At 44.1% G+C, this 17,764-nt stretch overlaps 1 long non-coding RNA gene and 1 pseudogene across 1 annotated transcript in view; both read left to right on the plus strand.

The window, feature by feature from the left end:
- LOC134759641 (uncharacterized) overlaps positions 1 to 17,764 on the plus strand; it is a 57,132-nt gene that overhangs the window by 21,980 nt on the left and 17,388 nt on the right. The gene's annotated exons all lie outside the window — the stretch shown is intronic.
- On the plus strand, positions 2,824 to 16,188 carry LOC100462422 (eukaryotic translation initiation factor 3 subunit J-like; annotated as a pseudogene).

Genomic DNA, 17,764 nt, shown 5'->3' on the forward strand with positions numbered 1-17,764 from the left:
ACAGGGAGCAGCCAGGTCTCTCTTTTGCTGTAATTGGGTTAGTCTTGTGGGTTGGCCCCCCTCTCAGTTGTCAAAAGAGATTATACAGAAATGTACTGCTGCACTGACCATAGCTCAGGCGCAGGCTGAGGCTGAAGCAGGAGGGAATTTTCAAATGCATTCGTTAATCACCCTAAGTACCTGCGTGCTGCCAGCTGCAATCAGTTTTGCTCCAAAAAGAGCTCAGAGGTTTTCCTGTAAACTGCAGCTTCCTCAGGAGGGTCCGGAAGCTGGTAAGGGTCTGTACTCGCCTTGCCTGTATCCCCATGCCTGAAGGGTGCATGACATTAAATCACAAATTAAAAACCACTGTGACATGGGAGACCACAGAAGAAAGGAAAAAAGCTTTCTTCCTGTTTTTTGAATAAGGGGCCCTGCAGTTTCATTTTGCACTGGACCCCACAAATTACAAAAGTGGCCCTGACCCCAGCCCAGCAGTTTCTAACCTCTAATGAGTGAGAAGGGGAACATTCATTTTCTTAGAACCCCAGGGGAGTTGCTCTGGTTGAGTCCTGCACTGACCTAGGGTGGGGACCCAGGAAGCCCAACCGTGAGGCCCCTGCATTGGCACCTGAAGGCATCTGTGGACTCAAGTCTGTGAAGACCTCTGACAGTCCACTGTCAGAACCCAGAGGTTCTCCACTTCAGCAAGCAAAAAAAGTACCTGGAGAGCATGTTAGAAATGCAAACTCTGCCAGGTGTGGTGGCTCACACCTATAATCCCAGCACTTTGGGAGACTGAGATGGGCAGATCACTTAAGGTCAGGAGTTCAAGACCAGCCTGGCCAACATGGCGAAACCCTGTCTCTATTAAGAATACAAAAATTGGCCAGGCACAGTGGCTCATGCCTGTAATCCCAGCACTTTAGGAGACCGAGGCGGGCAGATAACAAGGTCAGGAGATCGAGACCATCCTGGCTAACACGGTGAAACACTGTCTCTACTAAAAATATAAAAAATTAGCCGGGCATGGTGGTGGCACCTGTAGTCCCAGCTACTCAGGAGACTGAGGCAGGAGAATGGCGTGAACCTGGGAGATGGAGCTTGCAGTGAGCCCAGATTATGCCACTGCACTCCAGCCTGGGTGACAGAGCGAGACTCCATCTAGAAAAATAAAAAATAAAAAAATAATAATACAATTAACTAGGCATGATGGCGGGTGCCTGTAGTGCCAACCACTCAGGAGGCTGAGGCAGGAGAATCACTTGAACCTGGGAGGTGGAGGTTGCAGTAAGCTGGGATCACACCACTGCACTCCAGCCTGGACAACAGACTCTGTCTCAAAAAAACAACAAAAAAAAGAGACCAGCCTGGCCAATATGGAGAAACCCTGTCTCTACTAATAATACAAAAATTAGCCAGGCATGGTGCTGCATGCCTGTAGTCCCAGCTACTTGGGAGACTGACGCAGAAGAATCGCTTGAACCCAGGAGGCGGAGGTTGCAGTGAGCTGAGATCACGCCACTGCACTCCAGCCTGGGCAACAGAGCAAGACTCCATCTCACAAAAAAAAAAAAAAAAAAAAGAAAGAAAAGAGAAATGGAAGCTCTCAGATCCTTGTTCCAGAGATTCTGACTTAGTAAGTCTGTGTGAGGGGAGTTGGAGGGGGATGACTGAGATTTGCATTTCTAACTTCCTTCAGGTGCACCAAAAGATGAGGCTATAGTCTGTGGTCTACGCTTAGCGTCACACTGGTAACCCCTTCGTTTCACAGATGAGGCAACAGGGACAAGGGATTGAGGTGCTCACCCAGTGAACTCAGTCCTCCTGGACAGGCATTGTGAAGGCCCACTCTGCACTCAGGCAGCACCTCCCACTGTGTCATGCCAGCTCTTGGGGAGTCTGAGGAAGGATGGCATGAGTTAGAGTCATGGTCTGAAAGTTTCCATAAATGCTTGTAGAGACAATGTGTATCCTAGAACTGAATGCTCCCCTCCTTATGTCACCTTCTGACATATTAGGTAAGGCAAGCAGCACTGGGGAACAGAAAGATCACCCTTCATCTGCTTTGAGCCTCAGTTTCCTTAATAACAGCCAATATTCGTTACACTTATCAGGCATTTCACATGCACTAATCCTCTCCACAAACCTATGGGATAGGTTCTATTATTATCCTCATTTTACAGAGAAGGAAACTGAGACTCAGAGTTTAGGTAATTTGAGTAGAGTCATGTACCAGTGTGCAGAGGCGGGGCTTGAACAGATGCACTATGACTCAATAGCCCCAGCTCCTCTCCACCCTAAAGAAACTATGTTGTTGGAAGCCAGTGACTAGGGTTGTCCTGCTGGAGGCCCTCCCATTGCTGGTGCTTTAGCCCTCCCACATTCCTGGCCCAGCTGCACCCGCAGCTCCCGGTAAAGATTCCTCTCAGGTGTGCTGCAGCGCTGCCCTCTGGCCTTCGCCAGGCAGCCCTCTGGGTCTGGTCCCATCACCTGGCCCTCAGCCAGTGCTCCTTGAGTGCAGCGCTGGCCTCCAGTGCTGAGGGTGAGGGGTTCCTGGCCTCGGCCCTGTGCTCTAGAGGGCCTTGCTCCACCCTTTCCAGTGGGGTGGAGAGTCTGTGGAGGGCCAAGGACCTGAAGCCCCTCCTCTAGAATGCTATGGGTACCTGCGACCCTAGAATTCCCTGCACAAATGTCCCTGGGCTATTCCCAGGGCTTGCTGGGGTTTGTCCCCTGGCCCACCTTCCCAAGAGCAACACTGGGCTCATAGGTAGCACTTACCAAATGCACGCACCCTCTAGGCCTATGTCCAGGAGTGTGGAGTGGGGGGTGGGCAAAACAGACATGAGAGCTGGGGTGTCCACAGAGATGGACATGAGGCCTTTCCAGGTTCAGGATGAAGAGCAGGTAGGAAGAGAAGATGGCTGGGCCACTAACTGGGGGCCACTTTTCCAGCAGTGCCATTATATTAGTTACCTATTGTTGCGTAAAAAATGACCACCAACTTACAGCTTAAAATGGCACATATGTATTATCTCACAGTTTCTGTGAGTTAGGAATCTGTGCAGGGCTTAGCCAGGCTCTCTGTTTCAGAGTCTCCCAGGAGGTGTTGTCTGGGGCTGCAGTCTCATCTCAAGGCTTGATTGGGGAAGGATCTGCTTCCACATCCATGTGGCTGTTAGCAGCATTTCAGTTCCTTGAGGGTTGCTGCACTGAGGGCCTCAGTTCCCTGCTGGCTATTGGCTGGAGGCTGCCCTCATTCACTAGTAATATGGATCCCTGGAACAAGGCAACTTGCTTCATCAAAGCCAGGAAGAGTGGGCATCTGCTAGCAAGAGAGAAGCCACTGTTTTATATAACCTAATCATGGATGGAACATCCCATTACCTTTGCCGTATTCTGTAGGTTAGAAGCAGCTCATGGGTCTTGCCTACACTCAAGAGGAGGGGATTACATAAGGATGTAAATGTCAAAGGTGGGAATCACTGCATGTCATCTTAGAAGCTGCCTGCCACAGCCATATCCAAGCATAGAATGCCAAGAAATCAGAAAGAGTTCTACATTCAAACCTGGCTTTCTTAATTCATTATGAAGTTATATATATAAAGGGGAGAGAATAGATAATATTTCAGTCAACAGTTTTTTTTATTTTAAGTCAACAGTTTCTTAGCTTGAGTTACACCTTTTAAATATTTAAAAGTGTATACACTTAAATATTTAAAAATATTAAGGCCAGGTGCGGTGGCTCACACCCGTAATCCCAGCACTTTGGGAGGCAGAGGCAGGTGAATTGCTTGAGCCCAGGAGTTTGAGAACTGCCTGGGCAACATGATGAAACCCCATCTCTACAAAATATAGAAAAAAAAAATAGTCAGGCATGGTGGCACACACCTATAGTCCCAGCTATTTGAGAGACTAAATTAGGAGGATTGCTTGAGCCCAGGGAGGTTAAGCCTGCAGTGAGCCGAGATTTCGCCACTGCACTCCTGCCTGCGTGACAGAGTGAGACTTTGTCTCAAAAAAATGTAAATGAGGCAGAAAAAGAGGGAAGGTTAAAAAAAAAATTTTAATTAAAAATAAATATTTAAATATGTAATAGCAAGCTTACACTGATACTCCCATGCTGGCTCCATAAATGTTAGGGACAGGCCTGCTTCTGTGCACGTGTCTCGGCCACCACCTCAGACAGGGAAGACCTGTGGGCAGAGTCCTATCTGCTGACTTTTCGCCAACCACCCAAAGCCTAGCACAGTGTTATTGGGGCTCAGAAAATCATACCCCAGCTGGGCGCAGTGGCTCACCCCTGTAATCCCAGCACTTTGGGAGGCTGAGGTGAGCGGATCACGAAGTCATGAGATCGAGACCATCCTGACTAACACGGTGAAACCCTGTCTCTACTAAAAATACAAAAATTAGCCAGGCGTGGTGGCGGGCGCCTGTAGTCCCAGCTACTTGGGAGGCTGAGGCAGGAGAATGGCGTGGATCCAGGAGGCAGAGCTTGCAGTGAGCCAAGATCACACCACTGCACTCCAGCCTGGGCGACAGAGTGAGACTCTGTCTCTTAAAAAAAAAGAAAGAAAATCATAACCCAGCCAGGAGCAGTGGCTCACGCCTGTAATCCCAGCACTTTGGGAGTCTGAGGCAGGCAGATCACCTGACGTCAGGAGTTCGAGACCAGTCTGGCCAACATGTTGAAACCCCATCTCCGCTACAAATACAAAGTTAGCTAGGTGTGGTGGCATGCACCTGTAATCCCAGCTACTTGGGAGGCTGAGGCAGGAGAATCGCTTGAACCTAGGAGGCGGAGGTTGCAGTGAGCCAAGATTGTGCCACTGCACTACAGCCTGGGCAACAAGAGTGAAACTCTGAAAACAAAAAACAAAAAAAAACCCAGAAAAACGAAAAACAGAAAATCATACCCCAAAGTATGGTGCTTTGGCATGCTGAGTGCTTTGAACTAAAGAGGAAGCAAGGCCTCTCTGACCTTCTTCTGCTCTCCTGCCTCTCACCCCTCTTTCTTCCCCGAAGTACAGACAGGGACTTTCTCTGAAGTTCCCTCATCTGTCTAAAGGTATATCCTCCAAAAAGAAATTAAATTGTCATTAGTCACCTCCTGGGGATCTCATCAACCAGGGAAGATTAACAACATCACAGAAGAGACAAGGTTGACACCATGCCCAGACAGACTTTGTCACAGGCTGTCATCCATTCTTCTTCCCCCCAAATCAAAATCATTTACTCTCCAAGTTGCCCACATTACCCCTCACTCTCCCATATGAAGAGAGTATATAAGCTTCCAACCCAGGTGTGATGGTTCACGCCTGTAATCCCAGCATTTTGGGAGGCTGAGGAGGGAGGATCACTTGAGCCCAGGGGTTCAAGACCAGCCTAGGCAACATAGTGAGACCCCCATCACTACAAAAAATTTTAAAAATTATCCAAGTGTGGTGGTGTGTGCCTGTGGTCCCAGCTACTCAGGAGGCTAAGGCGGGAGGATCACTTGAGCCCAGGAGTTCAAGACCAGCCTAGGCAACATAGTGAGACCTCCATCACTACAAAAAATGTTAAAAATTATCCAAGTGTGGTGGCATGTGCCTGTGGTCCCAGCTACACAGGAGTCTGAGGAGGGAGGATTGCTTGAGCCTGGGAGGTCAAGGCTTCAGTAAGCCGTGATTGCACCACTGCACTCCAGCCAGGGCTACAGAGTGAGACCCTGTCCCAAAAATAATAAAATAAATAAATAAATAAGAGATTGAGTCCCTGCAAAAAAAAAAAAAAAAAAAAAAAAAAGAGAGAGAGAGAGAGAGCAAGTAAATAAGCTTCTAGATCTCACTGGGTTTGGGAGGTATTCACTTTTCTTTCATGTGATAACCTGTTCACATGATAAATTTGTATATCTTTTTTCCTGTTAATCTGTCCACTGTCAGCTTACTTCATAGACTCAATTATGGAACATTCAGGGGATAGATGAAAAGTTTTATTCTCCCCTACAGTGTCCCTCGTGTGAGAGACAATCAGTAGAGTTTGCCTGGGCATCCACTGGCAGCTGCCCAGCTCCAATGGTAGCAGCCCCCAAACCCTCTCCCATGAAGCAGCGGGGCTGATGTTGAAGGCTCAGTGGTCGGGCTTCCTTCTGAGCAAGAAGAGAGGATACCAAGTGGCCCAGGAAGGGAGAGGCACAAAGGCCACCACACTAGCAGCACAAAGCCAACTCACTCCAGTAGAGGAAAAGTTTGTCTCTACATAAAAACAGGATTGGCCAGGTGCGGTGGCTCACGCCTGTAATCCCAGCACTTTGGGAGGCCGAGGTGAGCGGATCACGAGGTCAGGAGATCGAGACCATCCTGGCTAACATGGTGAAACTCCGTCTCTACTAAAAATACAAAAAAAATTAGCCGGGCGTGGTGGTGGGTGCCTGTAGTCCCAGCTACACGGGAGGCTGAGGCAGGAGAACGGCGTGAACCCGGGAGGCGAAGCTTGCAGTGAGCCCAGATCACACCACTGCACTCCAGGCTGGGCAACAGAGCGAGACTACATCTCAAGAAAAAAAAAAAAAACAGTATTGTTAGGTTTCTTTTTTTTATTTTATTATGAAAATATTGAATTATAAAATATTTAAAAATTATAAAAATAATGAATATGGTTATATTTTTCAAAAGAAAATAAGCAATAAAAGAGACATAGTTTTACCACCTAAAGTCCCTTTGTTGTGCGTGTGTGTGCATGTTGTATGTTTTAATTTCCTTACCTAAAAAATGTTTTCTATGCAAAGCTCTTTTTTCTTTTTAAAATTTCTGTGGTTTGGTGGGTTTAAAAAAATAGAAGATATTGCCAGGCGCGGTGGCTCATGCCTGTAATCCCAGCACTTTGGGAGGCCGAGGCAGGCAGTTCACCTGAGGTCAGAAGTTCGAGAGTAGCCTGGCCAATGTGGCAAAACTCCGTCTCTACTAAAAATACAAAAATTAGCTGGGCGTGGTGGCACGCACCTATAATCCCAGCTACTCAGGAGGCTGAGGCAGGAGAATGGCATGAACCCAGGAGGCAGAGCTTGCAGTGAGCCGAGATAGCACCACTGCACTCCAACCTGGGTGACAGAGAGAAACTGTCTCAAAAAAAAAAAAAATTACATAAAAAAATTTAAAAAATAAAAAAAGAAGAGCTCATATTGTCTAGTTATGTACCTACTTTTTCAGAAAACTAAATTTTTTTTGAGATTAAAGAGGTAGAATTTTAAAATAACTTTTTTTTTTTTTTTTTTTTTTTGGAGACAGGGTCTCACTCTGTAGCCCAGACTGGAGTACAATAGTGTGATCTCAGCTCACTGCAGCCTCAGCCTCCCAGGTTCAAGTGATTCTCCTGCCTCAGCTTCCCTAGTAGCTGGGACTACAGGTGCTCGCCACAGCACCCAGCTAATTTTTGTATTTTTAGTAGAGACGGGGTTTCGCCATTTTGGCCAGGCTGGTCTCGAACTCCTGACCTCAAGTGATCCACCTGCCTCGGCCTCCCAAAGTGCTGGGATTACAGGAGTGAGCCACCCCGCCCAGCTTAAAATAACTTTAAAACATTAATAATAGATTCACAAGGTCCAAAAAGTACACAGTGAAAAATCTCCCTCCTACTCCCTAAGTTCACATACCTGGCAGCAACCAATGTTAACAGTTCCCTCTACGTCCTTGCAGAGATGGTTTATGTACGTATACGGAAATATATAAATATTTTCTTTTTCTTCTCCATTTTCTACATAGTGGTGACATGCTATACAGATACTTCTCGACTTACAATTAAGCTATGTCCTGATAAACTAATTGTAAGTTTAAAATGTCGTAAATCAAAAATTCATTTAATACACTGAGCCTAGCAAACATCATAGCTTAGCCCAACCTACCTTAAATGTGCTCAAAACACTTAGTGCACAGTTGGGTAAAATCATCTAACACAGTGCTTATTTTATAACAAAGTGTTGCATATCTTATGTAATTTATTGAATGCGGTACTGAAAGTGAAAAACTGAATGGTTGTATGGATACCATTATAAAGTCAAAAATCATAATAAGTCAAGCCACTGTAAGTCAGAGGCCATCTGTATACACTACTCTGCATTCAATACATCTTGGAGATGGCTCCATATCTTTACATATTGGCAATTCACAACCTTGCCTGAACATTAGAGTTACCTGAGTAGACTTTTAAAATCCTAGATGGCCAAGCCATATCCTAGACCAATTAAATTAGAATTTCTGGGGTTGGGTCCCAAGCATCCGAATTTTTAAAAACTTATTCAGGTATAGTCAAGGTTTTGTACTACTATTATCTAAAAAAAAAGCTTCTGATGCTGAGAGAGGATCACTTAAGGCCAGGAGTTCTGGATCAGCCTAGGCAACACAGTGAGACACCTTCTGTAAAAAAAAATTTTTTTAATTAGCTGGGCATGGCCAGACACAGTGACTCACTCCTATAACCCCAGCATATTGGGAGGCTGAGGTGGGAGGACCACTTGAGCCCTGGAGTTCAAGACCAGCCTGGGTAACATAGGGAGATCTCATCTCTACAAAAAATAAAAAATTTATCTGAGCATGGTGGTATGCACCTGTAGTCCCAGCTACTTGGGAGGCTGAGGCAGGAGATCACTTGAGCCCAGGAGGTCAAGACTGCAGTGAGTCATGATCGCACCACTCCGCTCCATCCTGGGTGACAGAGCAATACCCTATCTTTAAAATAAATAAATAATAAAAACTTCCTCAGGAAAAAAGTGGAGCCAGGCATGATGGCGCACGCCTGTAATCCCAGCACTTTGGGAGGCCAAGGCGGGTGGATCACTTGAGGTCAAGAGATCGAGACCAGCCTGACCAACATGGTGAAACCCCGTCTCTACTAAAAATACAAAAATTTGCTGGGCATGGTGGTGGGTGCCTGTAATCCAAGCTACTCGGGAGGCTGAGGCAGGAGAATAGCTTGAAACCAGGAGGCAGAGGTTGCAGTGAGCCGAGATCGTACCATTACACTCCAGCCTGGGCAACGGAGAGAGACTCCATCTCAAAAAAAAAAAAAAAAATGGAACAAAGAAGAACTACAATCATTCTATCATTTCTTATAGTAGAAAATTTCAGTGACCAATGGTCCTGGTTTTCCATCGATTGAGGGGTTTCCCACGATGAGAGACTTTCAGTGTGGAAACCAGGAAATTCCCAAGGAAACTGGAATTAGCTGCTCATTCTATAAACAAAATTGATAGATACGTCTAAAGAAACAGAAGATTAAGAGTATTACTGAAACTGTAGTTGCAAAATTATAACTGAGAAAATTATTACAGTAAAAGAGATCTGACTTAACCAACTCCATCTTGCTTTTAACCTCCAAACTGTCATTGTTCATTCCTTGGTATAAGCCAAACTAACTTTGGGAGTAACTTAGTTTATAGTTTAACTTTGAAACAAGGATGATGTCCCTTCCCAAACAAGGACAATGACCTTCCCCTTCTGACCTGGGGACTAGACTGCCTTTGTAGGACTAACAAATTAACCACAAGATTAGAAATTATGGTTTAGGAGTCACGCAGATGGAGGCTACAAGATTCTGGCCCTCCTGGGGATGATATCACTATTGTAAAACCTAAGATCAGTGCTTGAGATATTTTGCAGATCCTGCACTTGATGGATCAGCTGGCATCACCCAGTTCAAAAAACTGGCTCATCTGGTCTTGCGGCCCCCGCCCAGGAACTGACTCAGCACAAGAGGACAGCTTTGACTCCTTATGATTTCATCTCTGACCCAACCAATCAGTACTCCTGATTCACTGGCCCCTGCCTATCATATTATCCTAAAATCTGCCATCCTCGAAGTTCAGGGAGACTGATTTGAATAATAATAAAATTCCAGTCTCTCATACAGCTGGCTCTGCATGAATTAAACTCTTTCTCTTTTGCAGTGCCCCTGTCTTGATAAATCAGCTCCGTCTAGGCAGCAGGCAAGGTGAACCTGTTGGGCGGTTACATTATCACTAATTAATAATTATCTAATTAATATTAAGACTATAAAAAGCAATTTTGTACTTCAGTGAAAAACTGCATTTTCTGGTCCTGTTCATTGTCTTGGAGCTATTTTGCATCTCTTTGTAAATCATAGGTGACTGATAGATATGCAAACTGTATTACCTAGAAGAGATTCCTTTGATTTCTTTCCCTTGTGGAAAAACCAGTTTGCCTCCATTTGTAATTCAATCTCTTTGTCCATTTAAATTTGTGTTCCTTTGACTTTTTCCTTTGAAACAGTTATAATACCTGACTGGTTCCCTTGCTAATTAAGGAGAAAAATAAAATCTTCAACACATGTTCATTCTTGTATCTACATGAGAGTTATGTCTTTATCATTTTCTAAAAATTATTTCTTAAAAAAGTGATAAAGGTAGCTACTAGAACAAAAATAATACACACCTTTCAAATTATCACTAAAAACACAAACAATAATAAAGCAAAGATAATAGACCAACACATAATTGTCATATCAACATAATTGTCATATCAACATGACTTACTTGTTGATATGACAATCAGCTGCTAAAAGACATTCTCATATTTAATCACAAAGTAAAACCTAATGATAAAACAAAACGATTAAGAGAGGTTGTGGCCAGGTGCAGTGGCTCACACCTGTAATCCCAGCACTTTGGGAGGCCGAGGCAGGTGGATCATCTGAGGCCAGGAGTTCAAGACCACTCTGGCCAACAAGGGAAAACCCATCTCTACTAAAAATACAAAAATTAGCCAGGGGTAGCGGCGCATGCTTGTAATCCCAGCTACTCAAGAGGCTGAGGCAGGAGAATAGCTTGAACCTGGGAGGTGGAGGTTGCAGTGAGCCAAGCTGGCACCACTATACTCCAGCCTGGGTGACAGAGTGAGACCCTGTCTCAAAAAAAAAAAAAAAAAAAGAAAGAAAGAAAGAAAGAAAGTTTGAATACAAAAGGCTGAGAAAAATGTGTTTTCACCAAGCAAGTGTAAAAGTTTAGCAGCGATTAGGTGGAGCACAGTGGCTCACGCCTGTAATCCCAGCACTTTGGGAGGCCGAGGCAGGCTGATCACGAGGTCAGGAGATCGAGATCATTCTGGCTAACACAGTGAAACCCCATCTCTACTAAAAATACAAAAAAAAACTTAGCCTGGCATGGTGGCATGCACCTGTAATCCCAGCTACTTGGGAGGCTGAGGAAGGAGAATCGCTTGAACCTGGGGGTTGCAGTGAGCCAAGATCGCGCCACTGCACTCCAGCCTGGGTGACAGAGTGAGACTCCATCTCAAAAAAAGAAAAAGTTTAGCAGAGATTGTGATCTTAATACTAGACTTGGGTGAATTCTGTTAAAAAAGAAAAATCATTAAATGAGACAATAGTTCTTTAATAATAACGTTGGGAAATTCACACAATTGATATTTTTATTAATTCTTATTAATATCTAAGTAACAAATAATACTTGGCAGCAGGCAAGGTGAACCTGTTTTGTGGTTACATTACCACTAATTAATAATTATCTAATTAATATTAAAACTATAAAGAACAATTTTGTACTGCTTTTTATAGAAACATACCAGTTAGGGAGTTTAATTTACCTCTCTTTTAGGCCATGGTCATAAGGTAGACCCAAATAACATATTTTTTCAATAGAGCTCCTTTTTATATATCAAATTTATAATCTAAAGACTAAAAATTTATTTTATTATGAGGTATCCATGGAACGTTTTCAAAATTAATTGACTGCACAGTAATTATGTCACAAAAACTTCAATAAATCCCAAAAGTAATTACATTGCAAAAGGAATAAAGACACCTCTCTCTCCCTCTCTCCACTGTCTGTCTCTCTCTTTTTCTCTAGGGTCTTACTCTTTCACCCAGGCTGGAGTGCATTGGTGATGATAGCTCACTACAACCTCAAAGTCCCAGGCTGAAGTGATCCTCTCACCTCAGCCTCTTGAGTAGCTGAGACTACAGGTGTGTGCTGGCGTATGCACCTCGATAATTTTTTTATTTTTAGTAAAGGTGAGGTCTAACTGTGTTGCCTAGGCTGGTCTCAAACTCCTGAGCTTGAGTGATCCTCCTGCCTTGGCCTCCCAAAGTACTGGGATTACAGGCATGAGCCATCATGCCTGGCCTGAGACACCATTCTCTAATCATGATGTAATAAAACTAAAAATTATTATAGAACCAGAAAACAAACAAACTTTACCACTTGGACTTTTTGTTTTTTCCTTTTTGAGACAGAGTCTCGCTCTGTCACCCGGGCTGGAGTGCAATGGCGGGACCTCGGCTCACTGCAACCTCCACCTCCCAGGTTCAAGTGGTTCTCTTATCTCAAGCCTCCTAAGTAGCTGGGATTACAGGCACCTGCCACCACACCTGGCTAATTTTTTGTATTTTTAGTAGAGATGGGATTCACCATGTTAGCCAGGATGGTCTCAATCTCCTGTCCTCGTGATCCGCCCGCCTCAGTCTCCCAAAGTGCTAGGATTACAGGTGTAAGCCACAGTGTCCAGCCTACCACTTGGACTTTTATAACTCTCCCTGACTTAACACTAGGTCCAAAAAGGAAAAAGAAGGAGGAAGAGAAAAAGAAGAAAGTATAAAATATCTCAGTGAAGGAGATCAGAATATGGTACTTCAAAATACATAACTTTGGTATAAGGATTATTTTGAGCTGAAGCAGCAGACACAGGAAGAGCTCTCTGCCCTCCTCCTATCTGACTACAAGCAGGACATACATTTCCTTTCTGCAAAGAAAATTCCCATTTGTAAAGTTCCCCCCACCCATACCAGGAAGAGGAGAATGGAAAATTAATGTTATCTCTAGAGATAGCACTAAACAACCCTTATCTGCCATTAGTTTCTCCCAGACTTTTTCTCATCACCTTCCTACAATTTAACCCCTTAGAAGCCCAAGGCTTCTTTTTCTTTTCTAGTCATTTCTCCATAGTTTATCACTTTATGTTAAAATGGTATATATGCCTTCAAATCCAATCATCTCTTTGGATTTTTCACTTGTTGTCTGTGAAGCCTGGTGCATGTACAAATATTAACATGATAAAGTTGTATGCCTTGGCTGGGCGCGGTGGCTCACGCCTGTAATCCCAGCACTTTGGGAGGCCGAGGCTGGTGGATCACAAGGTCAGGAGATCAAGACCATCCTGGCTGACACGGTGAAACCCTGTCCCTACTAAAAATACAAAAAAATTAGCCGGGCGTAGTGGCAGGCACCTGTAGTCCCAGCTACTTGGGAGGCTGAGACAGGAGAATGGTGTGAACCCGGGAGGTGGAGCTTGCAGTGAGCCGAGATCGTGCCACTGCACTCCAGCCTGGGTGACTGAGCAAGACTCCGTCTCAAAAAAAAAAAAAGGCTGTATGCTTTTTCTCCTGTGAATGTGGCTCTTGACAGGTCGCCAGGTACTAAAACTGAGAGGGTAGAGGAAAAGCTTTTTTCTCCCCTAAGTAGACAATAATGTTAGTGAAAACCGTATATATCAGAACCCATAGACTATAGCTAAAACAGTTTGTAGAGGAGAAAAACTATGTTAAAAATACTTTTTTTTTTTGAGACGGAGTCTCACTCTGTCGCCCAGGCTGGAGTGCAGTGGCATGATCTTGGCTCACTGCAACCTCTGCCTCCTGGGTTTAAGTGGTTCTCCTTCCTCAGCCTCCCAAGTAGCTGGGACTACAGGCACGTGCCACCACACCCTGCTAATTTTTTTGTATTTTTAGTAGAGATGGGGTTTCACCGTGTTAGCCAGGATGGTCTCGATCTCCTGACCTCATGATTCGCCTGCCTCAGCCTCCCAAAGTGCTGGGATTACAGGCATGAGCCACCACACCCGGCTGTTAAAAATAATTTTAATCAAAATAATAAAATTCATTTAACAAAAAAACTCAAGAAAGTTATAGGGGGAGGGGAAGAAAATCGTTCCTAAGGAAAGCAAGAGGAAGAAATTAATAAAGGATAAACAAATGAATTACAAAACATAAAAATTAGCACTAATAAATAAATCTATGAGTTAGTTCTTCGAAAAGGCCAAGAAAGGAAGAAAGAAAACAAGAAAAAGAAACAACATCCCAAAAGAAAACTAAACAAAAGATATAAACAATTCATAGAAAATAACATACAGAGGGCTCTTAAACATATAGAAGGATGCATAACCTTATTCATCAAAAGAGATGATGAAATTTAAAAAATAATAAACAAGCATATGAAAAGCCGCTGAACATCCCTAGCCATCAGGGAAATGCCAGTCACAACCATTGAGGGCCCTTGCCAGCCAACGAGAGCAAATCCAGCATTTCACCTCTCACCTCTGCGGCGCTAACTCTTCCCTTCAGGCCCAGCCATACCTGGCTTCAGATGGCAGCAGTGATGATAGGTGGGAGGACTTGGACTCTTGGGACATGGACTCATTCTCTGTGGAGTGTGGAGGGCACTGGCACTACAAGGTAGGGGACCACTGGGAAGGAGAAGATGAAGACATCAAGGATAACTGGGATGATGATGATATGTCAGGGGCAGGGAAGGAAGGAAGCAGAAGCAAAACCAGAAGTAAAAATTTCAGGCCGGGCCTGGTAGCTCACGCCTGTAATCCCAGCACGTTGGGAGGCCAAGGCGGGAGGATTGCTTGAGCCCAGGAGTTCAAGACCATCCTAGACAACATGGCAAAATCCTGTCTCTACAAAAATACAAATATTAGCTGGGTGTGGAGGTGCACACCTATGGTCCCAGCTACTCAGGAGGCTGAGATGGAAGGATTGATCACTTGAGCCCAGGAGGATCACTTGAGTCTAGGAGGTCAAGGCTGCAGTGAGCCGAGATGGTGCCACTGCACTTCGGCCTGGGCGACAGAGTAAGACCCTGTCTCAAAAAAAAAAGAAGTAAAATTTTCAGAAAAGAAAAAAATAACAGAGAAGATACTCTAACCTTAATAAAGTCATCGCCCAGTGCGCATGGCAAGTCAGTATGCCGAGACACCAGGTTGCGGCAGAGGAAGAGGTTTAATCATAGGACAGCCAAATGGGATCTCAAATCTCCCTGAGGAGTTTGGGGCTAGGGTTTTTAAGGATTTTGGAGTGGGCCCAAGTGTGGAGATTGTTTGGCTGAATGCAGGGTGAAGTGATGAGACACGGAGGTAAGGAGAGTGTATTATTGTGCTGATTCAGTTCCTCCGTGGGGGTCTTTAAATTGGTTGGCATTACTGTTTTGCTGGAATTCAGAATCTGCTTAAGCAATTTTTAAACAAAAGTCTTAACACCGGAAAAGGAACATTGGGGATGTAAATGGTAAGCGTCTAGTGCTACATAAGTGACTTAAGGTTACAAAGAAGTGAGTCAAAGCGCAGCCTGATTAATGCTTAATTTTTTTTTTTTTTTTTTTTTTTTTTTTGAGACGGAGTTTCAGTCTTGTTGCCCAGGCTAGAGTGCAATGGTACAGTCTTGGCTCACTACAACTTCTGCCTCCCAGGTTCAAACAATTCTCCTGTCTCATCCTCCCAAGCAGCTGGGATTACAGGTGCCCGCCACCGCACCCGGCTAATTTTTGTATTTTTTTGGTGCAGACAGGGTTTCACTATGTTGGCCAGGCTGGTCTCGAACTCCTGACCTCGGGTGATCCACTTGCCTTAGCTTCACCAAAGTGCTGGGATTACAGACATGAACCACCACACCCGGCAATGCTTAATTATAACTATATTTCTGGCCAAAATTCTTGTTAACCCTGTAAGGATGGCTTCAATAAAAGACAAAGAATGGCAACAGAAGAAAAGATAATAAGAAATCAAGAAAAGGTTAGAAGAACGTGAAAAACCTAAAGTGCTAACACCAGAAAAAATAGCAGATAAATTGCAACTAAAGAAATCACAGAAAAAGTCAGATCTCGAATTAGCAAAATAAACCTTTGGTGTTAATAATACAGTTTATGAAATAGATAGCTACGAGCCTCTTTAAGAGATAACTTCAGAGTTTGGAAAGTTACTAAAGACAAAAATTACACAGCATGAAAAGTGACTATATTATACCAGTTTTTTAAAGCCTCAGTTTGAGATGAGTGTATTTCATCAGAAATTGATGACTTGCAGTGAAAAACAGAAGCAAGAAAAACAAAGTAAAGCCAAAAAGAAGAAAGGTGTGTTTCCCAGAGGGAGATTAAAGGCTACCATGAGAGACAATCTGTGTGGTGGTTATGGTGGAGGATAGACAGTACAAGACTTCATGTGACATTTTACCTTAAATAACAAAACCCAGAAAAACCACAATGAGATCTCATTTCGTGCCCACTAGAGTAGCTATTACTGGGGCTCAGAACACAATATCTCCAATTATGGTGCTTTAGCATTGTAGGGGCCAAGGGGAACCCACTGGCCCTTTGAAGATTTCCCTTGGTCCTCTGAAGATTCACCAAAAAATCACTGATATGAGGCAGATTAATAGAAGAAAAGGCATGCACATTTATTTAACATGTCTACATGGGAGCTGTTAGCATGAAGACCCAAAGATACAAGGACAATTATCATTTTTATGCTTAGATTTTAAAAAGTATGGACAGCTGTATAGAAATATGATTGGACAAGAGGGTATGATCTAAATAAGTGGGAAAACCCATCAAGGCCTGTCTGTCTAGATTTTTCTTGGCCTCTGACCACTTATTCCTTCCTTCTGAGTATGAGACAGAGCCCTGTCTGGAATGGGACTCTTATGACCTACAGTCAAACAAGGTAGGTCAGGGTAATTTCTTATTTTATTTTAATTTTTAAAATAGAGATGGGGTCTTGTTATGTTGCCCAGGCTGGTCTCGAACTCCTGGCCTCAAGGAATCCTCCTACCTCAGCCTCCCAAACTGCTTGGATTACAGGTGTTAGCCACCACGCCTGGCCCAGATAATTTATGTCCAGTTTTTACATGGAAAGGTGGAGGAAATTAGAGTAATATTTAGATAATTTACATATTATCTAATTATTTTGGTGATAATTGGAGTAAATTAGAGTAATATTTTTAGGTTTTATGACTAGCTCTGGGGGAAAAGGGTTCTGGTTTCAATGACCTGCCTTAGGGAAGAGGGATTCTAGTTGCTATGGCTGGCCTCTGGGGAGAATGGGACTGAGAGACAGGAGAGCATGACAAGGTCAGAGGAAACTTTTTGTTTCTGAGGCTGCTGCTGATATAGGAGTTAAGAAGAAATTACTTAGGCAGATAGTGAGGGTGCAGGAGACCACAGTAAGGTTTTCCTTTTAATGAAAAGCAGCCCCCAAATCGTTCTCTTTTCTAACGAAGAGCAACCTGTAAAATCGAGCTGCAGACATAGACGAGCTGGAAGCTTGTACAGGTGAATGCTAGCAGTCGTGCTAATAGGAAAAGGCTACCTGGGACTAGCCATGTTCAAAATGGTGGCTTCTCTTTGCCAAACCATGTGTACAGTAAGGAAAAGACAATATGGCACCAGCCAGGGAAAGACTCCATTTGCATAATAAAATAAGGGTGGGGTGACCAGCCTTCCCCTTGAGCTATGCAAACATCACACCTGGTCCAACCAATCTGTGGGCCCTACGTAAATCAGACACCACCTCCTCAAGCCTGCCTATAAAATCTGGCTCAGTCCCCCATGGGCTGACTTTTCCCTTTCGGATATCCCCTCTTCCTCACCAGAGAAAGAGCTGCTCTCCCTTCTCTTTCTTTTGCCTATTGAACCTCTGCTCCTAAACTCACACTTCGTGTGTATCTGTGTCCTTTATCTTCTTGACACCAGACAACAGACCCCAGGTATTTACCCCAGACA

Source organism: Pongo abelii, chromosome 12, assembly GCF_028885655.2.
Source record: "Pongo abelii isolate AG06213 chromosome 12, NHGRI_mPonAbe1-v2.0_pri, whole genome shotgun sequence".
In the NCBI taxonomy this organism is placed as follows: domain Eukaryota; kingdom Metazoa; phylum Chordata; class Mammalia; order Primates; family Hominidae; genus Pongo; species Pongo abelii.